We start from the raw sequence: 11,219 nt of genomic DNA on the forward strand, positions 1-11,219 counted from the left end.
AGAGAGGTAGATGTATGGAACAGAATAGAGAGCCAACAGATGAAACCAACTACTTGCCAGTACCTGATCTTTGACAAGTCAATTAAAAACATTGATTGGGGAAAAGATTCCCTATTTAACAAATGGTGCTGGGCGAAATGGCGGGCGACCTGCAGAAGACTGAAACTGGATACACACCTTTCACCACTAACTAAGATTGACTCTCATTGGATTAAAGATTTAAACTTGAGACATGAAACTATAAAAATACTAGAAGACAGTTTAGGGAAAACACTTGAAGAAATCAGCCTGGGCAAAAATTTTATGAAGAGGACCCCCTGGGCAATTGAAGCAACATCAAAAATATACTACAAGGACCTCATCAAATTAAAAAGTTTCTGCACAGCCAAAAGCACAGGAAGTAAAGCAAGTAGACAGCCTTCAGAATGGGAGAAGATATTTGTTGGTTATGTGTCTGACAAAGGTTTACAACCAGAATCCACAGAGAACTCAAACGTATTAGCAAGAAGAGAACAAGTGATCCCCTCACAGGGTGGGCAAGGGACTTGAAGAGAAACTTCTCTGAAGAAGACAGGTGCATAGCTTACAAACATATGAAAAAATGCTCACCATCCTTAATCATCAGAGAAATGCAAATCAAAATTACTTTGAGATATCTAACACCAGTAAGATAAAATCTGAAGGAATCACAAAATCACAAAAAAATCACCAAAAAGCTGATGCACCAGCACAGCTTACAGATGCTGGCATGGTTGTGGAGAAAAGGGAACATTTCTACACTGCTTGTGGGATTGCAAACTAATACATTCCTTTTGGAAAGAGAAGACTTAAAGAACTAAAAATAGACCTGCCATTTGATACTATACTTCCTCTATTAGGTATATATCCAGAAGACCAAAAATCACACTACAATAAAGATATTTGTATCAGAATAGTCACTACAGCCCAATTCATAATTTCTAGGTCATGGAAGAAGCCCAAGAGCCCACTGATCCACGAATGTATCAATAAATTGTGGTATATGTATGCCATGGAATACCTAAGCAGCCATAATGAAAGATGGAGACTTTACCTCCTTCATGTTTACATGGATGGAGCTGGAAAATATTTTTCTTAGCAAATATCCCAAGAATGGAAGAAAAAGTATCCAATGTATTCAGCCCTACTATGAAACTAATTTATAGCTTTCATGGGAAAGCTATTACCCAATTTTAACCCAGGAATATGGGGAGAGGGGAGAGAGACGGGAGGGGAGGTGGGAGAGTGAGTGGAGGGAGGGTGCATGGTGGCACCAAGCCTATGGTTCATCTTATAAGGGTACATGTGAATCTCTCAAGTTTAGAATATAAATGTCCTAACACAATAACTAAGAAAAAGACATGAAGAATATGTTAACCAGTTGGATGAATGTATTTCAAATTGTATACAGAAACAGTACACCATACCCCATTATAGTATTAATGTACACTGCTATGATTTAATAAAAAAATTAAATTAAATTAAAAAGGAAAAAAGAAAATATCAAAGTAAGAATAGATAAAGATGGGGTACATGTCTGATCTATTAAGTATAGAGTATAAATGTGTTAACTGAATAATTAATTAAATGTGAGGGATATAATAACAAGTACAATGTAAGCATTCCAAATTGCATATGAAATCAGCATGCTGTACCCCATAAATGCATTAATTTATCTATGATCTACCTCTTTAATGATTTAATTTAAAAATTGGTAAAAAAAAAGAATAAAGGAAATTAAACATACTGTTGAATCAAATAATGGCAAGGATGGGAAGAGGAGTAAAGAAAGAACAAAGAAACACAACAAACCAAGGCAAAAGAAAAAAAAGTGGGTGGGGAATATCTTTGCTGATGCACCAGCACATTTTCTGGGAGAGAAGACGAAAGTAGAAGAGTCTCCATCAGCTGAGAGAATGCTGAGGAGTGATGCAAGGAGAGAGAATAAATCAAGCTCAAATTCTGCCCCCCCCAAAAATACAGCAGCTCTTGCTCTTGTTGTATGTAAAAATGGAAGTTAGGAGAAGAACCTACCAAACAACTTATCTTAAAACAAAACACACTGAAACAAGATTTAAAAAAAAAAAAACTCAGCCTGAGGTAGCAATCTCAGGAACCAATAGGGAAAGGAACAAAGAGAAAAAATATTAACATCTATAAGAAAGAAAAAAGAAAAGAAATAGAAAAAGGAAACAACAACAACACACTCACACACAGACACACACATATATATGTATATATACATACAAACACACACATATATATGACCTAGGGATCTGACTTTAGTAAGAATATATTTATGTTGCAATGTACTTCCTGGACAGCAGGTGGCGCAGTGAATTTGGGGGACAAGAAACACTGCTCTTAACCTCTCTCTGGTTCCCAGGCTTAGACCTGTTTCCCAGCTTACTTGTTCCTGGTGATCACCTGTTTACCCACTCAGCACTCATATTCTGCTGATCTGGGATTCCACAGCTCTCAACATTTCTTCACAGGCAAGTTTCAACAGATTCCCTCTACAATAGTTCCTGTGGAGTGTAGAACTCCCTGGGCCTTTCATGACTGTAGTAGGCCACTTCCCCTCTGGCAGAAATCAGAGGGTAGTGCCTTAGGCCCTCAGCAAGAGGCCCACCCCCACAACCTTCTGGCTGCCTTTATGACAGTGGTGGCTCACTGTCCGGGAACTTTCCCTGTATGGATGTCTCACCCTCCGCCAAACCATGGCAGTACCACTGCAGACAGCACCCCAATCTGGCCACCAAATTCTTCTCGTGAGTGCACATGTCTACAATCTTTCCACTTAAAGCCAGGCTTCCCCCAAGAATTGAAAACTTTGACTGGCTTCTTCTGGGACCTCTGTGGATGGGCTGGCCGCAGCAGCCAGGGCAGGCTTATAGAAACTTGCCTGGTGTGCCGGGTTTCCACAGTTCCAGCAGTAGTCCACCAACCTTGCTGCATAACCTGAACTATCACTCCATGCCAGTATTCCACATAGCGTATATTCCAGCCCTTTCCTTCTCCTCTGTTGCCCCAGGAGAGCTCTGCTAAATTGTTTTTCCCATGCTTCTCTCCCCCTCCCTTCGGTGGTACACATATTTTTTCTTTATGTTTATCTAATTCATCCTATAACCTATGAGAAACCACACATTCACACTGGTAAGACCTCCAAATTTAAACACATGAGCATATCTGCTGATGACTTAGAAGGCCTAGCTGTTCTCACTAAACCAGCCATAGTAGAAATTAGTCCTATTTATCAAAAATCACATAGACATAGACCCAATGTGTTTTCTCAAATTCTAGTTATGAGACACAAAAGAAAATATACTTTTTCTTTTTAGACCATCTACATCAGTCGTTCCCGATTTTGCAAAAACATCTAAGTGGGCAGTACCCTGGGATGCCCTCATCACCCCCTCATCCTGAACAGGATTTTTGTCAGACCTAGGTGTAGGAACACCCCTCTTCCTGGCAAGGAACTGATAAGAACAATGTTTCCATGCTCCCTTCCCCCACTCCAAAAAGTTAGCGAAGCCATCATGGCCAAACCCAGTAATGTCAGATTTAGTTAAGAAGGAAAATAAAAGCTCAGAAGTTTTCAGAGAAAAGATTGAACACAGTGTTCAAGTGATACAAGTGTTGCAATATACCTAGTAGAGCAGACCCCATCTCCCATGAAGTTATCTTCATGGCCTCATCACTATTTGGATGGCTGAGGCTTGTCTCCCATAAAGTCTGATATAAACTTCAGTTTTTTGACTTCCCTGTCCTTGTGGACATTCAACTGTCTGGAAGCTACCATCTCCAGATTAAAATAAGATAAAATAAAGGAGGAAACCAGTCTAGATCTCTATAGCAACTAGTAGTAACTTCCTGCCTCCATCTCAGTCAGAAGTTGGAATACTTGGAAGTAGTTTTGTTTAACCCAGGACTGCCTCTTCATGTCATTAGAAAATGAATTTTTTTCTTTTGTCTTTGTTCACTTTTCCTAACCCTAAATTGTCACCTGATGTTCATGTAATGTATATATGTGTGTGTGTGTATATACACACATACATATTTATCTCCTGTCAGTAGAGTGCAGTGGTGTCACAGCTCAAAGCAACTTCTAACTCTTGAGTTTAAGCGATTCTGTTGCCCCAGCCTCCCAAGTAGCTGGGACTACAGTCACCTACCACAGTGCCCAGCTATTTTTTGGTTGCAGTTGTCATTGTTGTTTAGCAGGCCCAGGCCAGGCTCGAATCTGCCAGCCTTGGTGCATGTGGCTGGTACCCTACTCACTGAGCTATGGACACCAAGCCAATGCAATATCTTTTTGAATATTACATTTTTCATTCTTTCTCCCACCTTTTGGTTTATATGACTCTCCCACTTTTTCTTTTCTCTTTTCTTCTTTTCTTTTAAAATTGTTTTTCTACTTTACTCATGACTCCCTTCCAAAATAGCCAAAATTTCCTTTATTTTGTCATTTCTATGTGTTTTGTTTTCTAGTGTGTTTCTTACATGAAGGCTTGCTTGAGGCCTGTGTGAGAGTAATGCACAGCATTGGCCTTGCTCATGGAAACCTTGAATCCCTGGATAAATATATGTCTCCTGCATTGGCCTCCACAGGGTCTACAATTGCATGTCCCCACCACTACACATGGTGAACTTTTCTATCTTTAGTGGAGGCAGAGTCTCTATCTTGCTCAGGCTGCTCAGGAGCACCTGAGATCTGGTGATCCTCACAACCTGTCCCCCAAAAGTGCAGAGATTGCATATGTGGGTAACCACAGCTGGCCTGTTATCATTTGTATTATTATTTTTTTGTTCACCTTATTTTTTCTGTTCTTTATTGTTTTTTTATTTCATTTTTTTTGTATGTCTTCCCTTCTCTCTTCTCTCCTTTTCATCCCTATATCAAAAGAACTCTTCAACATCAAACTGAGACAAGAAAGATTAAGGAGAATGTGTGAGAGATGTAAGTAGGGGAAGGTCATAAACAAGAAGAAAACACACATGAGGAATTGCCAAAAAAAACAATTCTGACAGTATGATAAACCAGAATAGATCAATTCCCCCACAAAGGATCATGAGGCAGCTACCAAAGATGATCTCAGGTATAAAAAATTACAGAAGTGATAGAAAGGGAATTTAGACAATGGATGGCAATTACAATGACGATAATTGAAGAGAGATTGGAAAATCACCAAAAGGAAATCAAAACTTGACCTCAGAAATGAATAAAAGAAATTGAAGTTATAAGTGATATATATATCCAAGCTAAAGAACAGAAGGAGTCCTTCAGCAAGTGTCAAAAAACAGTAACAACCAATGGAGATGAAAGAATATCAGAGGGTAAAGACAAAGCCCTTTAGCTAACTCATTCAGGTGGAAGCAGAAAAGAAGAAAGTGAAAGAGGAGCAGTCTCTTACAGAATTATGGGACTTTACAAACCATATGAACATATAAAGTATAGGTCTCCCTGAAAGAGAATGATCCAAATAAAAGGAAATCCTACTAGAGGGCATGATAAGTGAACATTACCCAAGCTTCACAAACTCCTTTCAGATGGATTTCAAACACTGGGTCACCTCAGTTCATACACAGCATCTCCTAGGTGCATAGTAATGAAACTGGCCTAGCTGAAAATGAAAGAGAAAATTGTGTAATGACCAGGAGCAAGCAGCAACTGACCCACAGGTGCAAATGCATCAGGATCACAGTGGAATTCTCAACTGAAACTTTCCACGTCAGAAGAGATAGGCCTCCAACCTTCAATATCATCAAACAATACAACTTGCAGCCTAGGATCCTGTACCTGGCTAAACTAAGTTTAATATCCAATAAAGAATCAAATCTTTCACAGAGAAGCACTCATTAAAGAAATTTGTCCATACAAGACCAGTACTTCAGGAAGTTCTCAGAAACATAATACGCACAGACTGTCATAATGAATGACCAACAAAGTCAAGTCACTGGAAAATAAAGGCCAAAGCCTAGCTTTCACAAAGACTTATATGATGAAACATAGTAGAGAGACCTCCACACAACAAGACAAACAGAACTCCACCATACTTAGTTCTCTAAAAACACGAATATCTTGAATTCCCCATTGAAGAGGCACACAAGCATGTCTAAGATGGCCAGTAGTAACTCAACATAGTTCTGTAAGTTCTATCCAATTGTATTAGCCAATTTAATAATACCATGAATATCAAGTTATTCAAAGGGACCGAGGAGATCACACTTTCACTCTTTCCTGATGATAGGATCTTATACTTAGAGAAAATCAGGGACTCACCTATGAGACTCCTGGGAGTGATTGAGAAGTACAGTAATATCTCAGTATATAAAATCAATGCCTACAAATCAGTAGCCTTCACATACAACAATACTAGCCCAGGTGAGAATCAAATCAAAGACACAATAATCGTCAAAGAACTTCAAAGAAAATGAAATATCTGAGAATATATCTAACAAAGAAGGTGAAGGATCTGTACAGAAAGAACTATGAAACCCCAAGAAAGAAATAGCAGAAGATGTTAACAAATGAAAGAACATGGCATGCTCATGGCTGGCAAGAATCAATATTGTTGAAATGTCTATTCTACACAAATCAATCTATAGGTTTAATGGAATCCCCATTAAAACACCAAATCTTACTTTGAAGAATGGAAAAATAGTTCTTCATTTCATATGGAGTGAGAGAAAAACTGGAATAGCCAACGTAATTCTTAGAATTGAATTTTATGTATGTTTATATGGTTTGTAAAGTCCCGTAATTCTGTATCTTGGGGAATTGAAAAAATAGTTCTTCATTTCACATGGATGAGAAAAAAACCTGAATGCCAATGCAATTCTAAGAAAAGTGTTTCTTTCTATACCTTTTGAGCATGTCTTTTACCATAAAATTATTAATAAATAGAAGTATCTGGCAGTCATGGTGACTTGCACCTGTGATCCTAGCACTCTGAAAAGTTGAGGTGGGAGGATCACTTGAGGCCAGGAATTTGAGAACAGCCTGAGAAACCCATGCCCTGTAACTACAAAAATTAGAAAAATTAGTGGGCTGTATTCATAGATGCCTATAGACACAGCTACTCAGGAGGGTGATGCAGGAGGATCACCTGAATCCAGGAGTTTGAGATTATGAGTGTGATGACTGACATCTCTGTACTCTAACCTGGGCAACAGGGCCATATCCTGTCTCAAAACAAAGAAAGGAATGAAAGCAAAGGAAGAAAAGAGGAAAAGAAAGAAATCCTATAAACACGTGAATAGATACCCTCATTCTCATTAGAAATAAAGAAATGCAAATATAAATCACAATAAGGTACCTTTTCTGAACCATGAGATATACACAAAATTAGGAAGTTGGACAATACCTAGACTTAACAAGCTTGATGGGGACACTTATGCACTCCTAGTGGAAGTGTAAGTTGCTACTACCAGAATACTCAGCAATTGTAATCCTGGCTGTGTACCAGGGGGAAGTTTTGCACATGTAGATGAGTTTGTAAGCATACAAAAAATTTTTTTAGAGCTATGATTAGAAAAACAAGAACTAACTGTTATTTCCTAAATGGCCCTCAACACTTGGATGGATAAATAATTCTTATCAGGGGAATTAGTCGTATGTATCAAGACACATGAGTCTCAAACCCTGATCCTGGACCAAGGAAGCAAGTCAAAGGACACATATGATATGATTCCATTTGCCTAAAATTGCAAAATAGAAGAAACAAAATAATACCTTGTATAACATTAAACATATAGGTAGTGAAGCCATATGGAAAAGTAAGGGAATAATTACAGAATTCAAGATAGGATGTGTGTGAGGAGAATAGGATTGTGATGAGGGAGAAGCACTGGGACTGTCCATGTTTTATTTCCTATGCTAGGTGGTTGGGTTCCCCGACCGCCAGTTTATTGTAATTAAAGAATGTTATATATATATGTAGCATGTATTCTTTAGTATGCCCTCATACACAAGAAAAGGATGGGAAAATGGATTCAGTTGTTGAAATCATGACTAACATAGACAGGACCTATGTGAACAACAACAAATACTGTCAAGTTGTACAAATGACTATTTGGCCTTGGGATAAAATTTCAAGTGCCTTCACTTATAAATTTGAAAGGTGATACTATGAAGGTAGTGTGCTGGTAAACTGTGTTGGACAACCCATAGTGCCTCTGATGATGACAATGGGAATAACTCTGAAGATCCATAAAAAAAGATCCCTTAAAATGGTTTTTTATGAAATTTCACTGAAAAAAAGGATTCGTAAAATTTACATTTTAATTGTGATTTTAAGTATGTATGTGTGATTGATTAATCTATCGTTAAGTAATGCAAGCCTACATTTATTTCCTCTATAGTTATAAAGACAACATGTATATTCCTATTGGACCAAAAAATTTCTTTTCAATCACCATGTTAGGATTACGGGATTATTAGTGGGATGTGTGTGAGGAGGGGGAGGCTTGAGTAACGGAGGCACTTTCAAACCGCTGCTGGTTCCCAGAGTAACCACAAACAGAAAGCCTGGGTATGAGGCCAGAAGCCTCCTGATCAATAGTTGAACTGGTGCCTGCTGGCGCCTGCACAGTGCACGGTCACCTGGGGGTGCTGGGCATGGGGCCAGGATGGGTGTAAACTCTTTGTCTCATTGTCCCCTAGCTTCTCTTGGACATCACATAGGCCTGTCACCACGAAGATCTCCGGACCACAGAGCACATCTTTGACCACCCACGGGAAGCTGTTAAAACAGCTGTAATCCTGGGCGGTGCCTGTGGCTCAAGGAGTAGGGCACTGGCCTTCAAACCCAGCCCCAGCAAAAAACAAAAACAAAAAACAGCTGCAATCCAGAAATATCAAACTCTATGAATCCAATAGTGGTTGGAGTTATCTGTTGGACAGACATACAGATCACTCTGGAAAGCTGCACAGCCCTAGACGTCTCAGCACTCAGTGGGGACAGCCTTCCATTGTGAAGTCTCTTACTGGTGCAATAAAAACCAAAACATATATTCAAGACTTTTCCAGAGTTGATCCTGTACAGAAAACAATGGACTTTAAATCTACTAATATTTCATTCACAAACATCGTATCAGTAGATGACAGTTGTCTGTATAAAGCACATCCTGAAGACTCAGAAAAAACTCTTTTGATTCAAGAAGGCATTATCACTGTGAAATTTGGCAGGCTTAGCAGTTACCTTGAAGGTCTGATGGCAAGTATCTTATCTTCCAATGCTAAAAAAGGCCAAGAAGGAATGGAATGGGTAATTCATACATTAAGTGCTGAGATTAAAGAACTGGTAGCTTCTGCCCAAGGAAACATAAGGACTTCAAAGGTGGCAGCAACATTTGTAGACAAATCATAAAAGTTGGTAAAAAAATGTTGGGTCCCTCTGGCCTCTACAAGCTGGTGATATATATACTTGTTATTTTTATATGCAATTATATTTTAGGTGCATAAGCTGATAGAAGGCTATGTGATGTTGATAAAATACAGAGAAATGAGGGACATCTAAATAAAATGTGTCATCTGAAATTAAAAAGGTGAAAGTTGAACAGTAGCTCTTGGGAGTCAGTCCTGGTGTGGTTTGCATCCCGGTGGAGCCACGCTGTGAGGTTTATTGGGGCCTAGGGCAGGCCTGTGAGGCAAGGGGCCCTCAGGGAACTCTGCTGTTTATTGGGGGTGTTAGACATGCATGCTGCTAGGAGATGCTATTCCTCTCAGATTCAGACTCAGATTCTGATGATTCTCTTCTCACAAACAGAGGGGTAGGTTTCAGCTGAGTTCTCGGGTCTGGTTGCAGGAACAGGGGTCTTACTCTGTTTCTGACTGCAGTTGGGTCCTGCAATTGCAGGAAGCATTATACTGAGGGCTTCAGAACCTTGGCCTCAGTGTCATGCTAGAGGGGCCTAAGAAGGCCATAAAAGATGTGATGAGCTGTGAGGGTTGAGGGAAACACAAACATGGTTGCTGACAGTGCCTTGTGTTTGGGATAGCTATTCTTGTCCCAGTGAAGACACAACCTGCTGCATTGCTGAGACAAATTGCCTGTCTGGGGATTGGGGTTTATTGCTTTGATCTAAGCAAACTTGGGAAAGCTTGGGAAAGCAAACTCAGGGTTCCCTTCAGATGAGTTCAATGTCTGAGTTTCTTAGAATGTCCTCAAGCAATGTTTGGATGAGTTCAAGAGGGAGGTGGAATGGGCTGAAAGGCTTGATGTGACTCTGGGTCCTGTGCCGGATCAGTGGCTTTGGGGTGCCAACACCTCAGCACAAGGCCCAGAGAACTGTAAATCCAGAAGACAACTTCCAGCAGGAGATGAGTTTGTATGTTTGTTTTGGAATGATGCAGAAGATAAAGGTCTTTGTGCTAGAGAGTGGGGTTGATTGATGAGTAGTGAGCTTTCATTCCTCAGAAGGACCAGGGAGGTACATAAGGTTGTGAGTGTGGAAGACTACATCATGTGATCAAGAAGGCTAGAGATTCTCCCTGGTTGACAGAAGAGCTCTTTGGTTCAGAAGTCATGATTCCCTTCATGACTGTGGAATGTTTCAAGATATTCTCTGATAAAGTATTTTTGAGTGTGTGCAGTACATGATGAGAACAAAAATTTGCTTATGAAAGTCTTTTGTTTGGAATTTCTTGTGATTACTTACGAATCTATAATTGACACTAGTTTTTATGTAAATGGGTAACTTTGGATGGGTCATTCTCTTAAACTACTGATTTATTTTTAGCAACAACTATTATTTTTAAAAATGGCATGCAGTTTCAATCTTCTACAGGTTGCCAGCCAGTTTGCCCAGCACCATTTGTTAAATAGGGACTCTTTTCCCTACTCAATGTTTTTAATTGGCTTGTCAAAGATCAGGTTGATCTCTTGGTTCTCTGTTCTGTTCCATGCATCTACCTTTCACCATTAACTAAGATAGACTCTCACTGGATTAAAGATTTAAATTTAAGACATGAAACTATAAAAGTATTAGAAAAAGTGTAGGGAAAACACTTGAAGAAATTGGCCTGGGTGAAAATTTTGCTTCAATAGTCCTGGGAGGACCCTTCAGACAATTGAAGCAACATCAAAAATACACTACTGGGACCTGATCATACTAAAAAGCTTCTGCACAGCCAAGAACACAGTAAGTAAAGCAAGCAGACAGCCCTCAGAATGGGAGAAGATATTTGCAGGTTATGT

The 11,219-nt window shown here is 39.4% G+C and overlaps 2 pseudogenes; one reads left to right on the plus strand and one right to left on the minus strand.

Moving 5' to 3' along the window:
* LOC100961818 overlaps nucleotides 1–2,801 on the minus strand; it is a 36,660-nt pseudogene extending 33,859 nt beyond the window's left edge.
* LOC100962133 lies at nucleotides 2,800–9,389 on the plus strand (annotated as a pseudogene).
* The last annotated feature ends 1,830 nt before the right edge of the window (nucleotides 9,390–11,219 follow it).

Source organism: Otolemur garnettii, unplaced genomic scaffold, assembly GCF_000181295.1.
Source record: "Otolemur garnettii isolate 467f Iridium unplaced genomic scaffold, OtoGar3 scaffold00015, whole genome shotgun sequence".
Taxonomy (NCBI): domain Eukaryota; kingdom Metazoa; phylum Chordata; class Mammalia; order Primates; family Galagidae; genus Otolemur; species Otolemur garnettii.